The sequence below is a fragment of the Papaver somniferum genome, chromosome 10 (genome assembly GCF_003573695.1).
Source record: "Papaver somniferum cultivar HN1 chromosome 10, ASM357369v1, whole genome shotgun sequence".
Lineage (NCBI taxonomy): Eukaryota > Viridiplantae > Streptophyta > Magnoliopsida > Ranunculales > Papaveraceae > Papaver > Papaver somniferum.
The window spans coordinates 140757488-140760404 of record NC_039367.1 but is presented as its reverse complement, the minus strand read 5'-3'; the positions used below and the strand labels follow the sequence as shown (position 1 = coordinate 140760404).

Here is a 2917-nt window from a genome sequence, read left to right as displayed (position 1 = left end):
TCTGGGTAGTTCATGGCATTCAATGCATGCAATAATCGTTTTTTCTTGTTTACAAAAGCACACAAACGCATGCAAATCGAGTATTTGAGTTTCTTAACACAATACCTGTGTTTTACATGCATCGTTAGCTTCAATATCAGGCGATTCTCCATTTTCTTCCATGAAAAGATCGTTTAGGTTTTCCTCTCCACAAAAGTTTGGATCATTCAACATATATCCCAAATCGTCTTCGCCATGATTCTCACCTTCTTCTTCATATCCATCCATTTTTGTAGTAATAAAATGGGTTTTCCCTTTTTTCCTTCACCTTCTTCTCTATAACTCTAACAACTCAAAAATGAAAAAGAAATGGAAAAAATGAAACAGAAATCATTCTAATACTGCACCAACTACAATCGGAAGTAATGCACCAACTACAATCGGAAGTCTGGGTAAATTTTTGTCTTCCGATTGAAATCGGAGGATAAAAATGTTATCATATCCTCCGAATATATAAGGGTAATTTTGCCATTACGAATTACGCGAGATAAGGGCTGGCTACATTTTCCCTTTGGTGACCTTTTTTGTTTTATTGTTGGCCCCTAAATCCTTTTGAGTGGCCCCTAAAAACGCGAGGAAAAAAAACACCATTTGGAGTTCAGATTTGTCTTTCGATGCCGCCGACTGAGATACACGTTGAGATTCAGGGGACTGGCTATTTGAATTTGATTCCTGTCTTTCAATCAGAGAATTGCTTCTAACAGGGGCCTCAGGCATAAGAGACTTCTCTATAATAGGAGATTTCTGTAGAGTGCAGTTGACAGGGTAAAGAAATATTAGATACTTCAATTTTTTTAGGAAATACATACTTAATAAAAATTACCTAGATGAATTTAAACATACCTAGTCAAAAATACTGATATAAACCAGCAACATAGAAATTCAGCACACAAATCAAAACAAAACAGACCTATAAGCAACATGGAATATGCTTACCCGCGCCTTTTTGTTGTTGGATTTTTTCTTTTTCAATACTCCTTGAGAATTGAACTGAGACATTAAGTTGTTCATCATTTTTGCTTGTGCATTCATTGCTTCCTTCAGTTCCTTCATTTCTTTATCCTTCCTATCTCTCTCCATTTGGTTCACATGTCTTTCATCTGTTTCTTCAGTTCAATGTGCTCCTTGGATGCTCCTTTCCGTGGCAGGTTCCAGTATGTTGTTGGAGTTACTCCCTTGCCTGCACATCTTAATTTGCACATTCACTAAAGCACAGAACAAATAGCTAAGTAGTTTCAGTCGCATTACAAGCTGTGCTGCCTTTTCCCTAACACCATCGTCATCATATTCTCCATTTTTGTTTTGATGTGCCTTCCTCCACAGTAAAGACCGTAAAGGATTTTCATCTTCACGAATCTCTTTTTCTTTAATCTAGTAATTATTAAATACACAAGCCAAATATTAGATAAACTCTTCATATCATTATTAGATGTACTCTCTAATTAAGCATACAAGCTAACAGAACATTGTCGTATGATAACAAACTGGACTTACTAATTTTTCCAGCAGCGCCGCATATCCTGCTCTTCCCAACCTATGGTCATATTTGTGGTGCTCACGCGCCTCAACTCCCATAGTGGACAATTTCTGAACACATAGATCAAAAGAATTTCATTCGTAAAAAAATTTAGACTAATTAATGAAATAATGTTGATAATGATACTAAAACGTGTAACATACAACCTTGCATTCAGCAGACAGCCTCCAGTCTACGAAGTTGTCCCATTGTTCTTGGGTCAGCAACAAACGATATTGTTCAGGAATAGTCGTAAGTTTAGCAGGTTTACCCAAATTGGGCACTATAAACTTTACACACAGTTTTCTTCTAAAATTGCGCAAATGTTCACCGAAGTATTTCATATTTCGATTTCTCCTAGTCACCTCAATTTCATAAAACCACTTCCAAAATATGAATTGGATGTTAATGGCGGTAACTCAGCAAAAATTAGTAACAAATATAATATTAACATAGAAATCAGTATACACATACCACTAGTTCGTCCCATAACTTATCCCTCAACTCTGTCTTTACTTTCTTCCGATTCAAGTGCCTGAGACCTACGTCCCGACGTACTATTACACCCATGTAACTAGCAATTTCAGATTTGTACTTCCCCTTAAAATGACCCAATTTATCAAATTCCATCACACGTTTCTGGCCATTCCAATTTTTCTTTAGCTTCTTGAGCCTAGTTAAACCTCGAACAGTCTTCTCTTTAGAATCTGCTTTACTCTTTGGGTCCCCTGTGTCTTTTTATAGATTAAAAACCCACAATAAGAGTAAACCTGGTGTAAGAGAAAACTCATTCATTCTATTTAAGTCCAAAATAAAAATCAGGCTAGTATAACAGGTCTAACATTACCAAGATGTTCAGAACTTTCAGAAGATTCTTCATCAGAACTGGAGCTACCATCATCGCTATTTTCGCGTTCATCCTTAGACTCTTCTCCATTCTGCAAGGCTCGAGCCTCCAAGACTGCAGTCTCATTGTCAGCATACTCATCATCATCATAATCCAGCTCGCAACTCAAGTTCTTGTGTGTAGACATATCTGAAACTTCATATACATGAACATAATTAAGATGATTTACGAGTGACCCAAACATAGAACTCAAATATAATACCTAGGTGTCCAGCTATGTTACAGGATACTAATAACTTTGTAAAAGATCCTATAAATTATGTTTTCACTAATTCTGACTTTCATACAACATAGTATACCTACATAACATCAATACGAGAAACATAAACTAGGATAAACCTTCTATGATGCAGGCTAGTTATTTTCTGCATAAATATTGTGCTGCTAAAGAAATATCGCTTACATAAGCTATTTTAGGTGGAAAACAAATATGTGCATACATATTTTGCACTACA

The 2917-nt window shown here is 36.1% G+C and overlaps 1 long non-coding RNA gene across 1 annotated transcript; it reads right to left on the bottom strand.

The window, feature by feature from the left end:
* Positions 1-388: 388 nt before the first annotated feature.
* On the bottom strand, positions 389-2585 carry LOC113316845. Its single transcript, XR_003343045.1, has 5 exons — positions 2403-2585; positions 1723-2289; positions 1534-1626; positions 976-1410; positions 389-783 (listed from the first exon to the last, which is right to left on the bottom strand). It is a non-coding gene; the product is annotated as an uncharacterized LOC113316845 (long non-coding RNA).
* Positions 2586-2917: the final 332 nt, after the last annotated feature.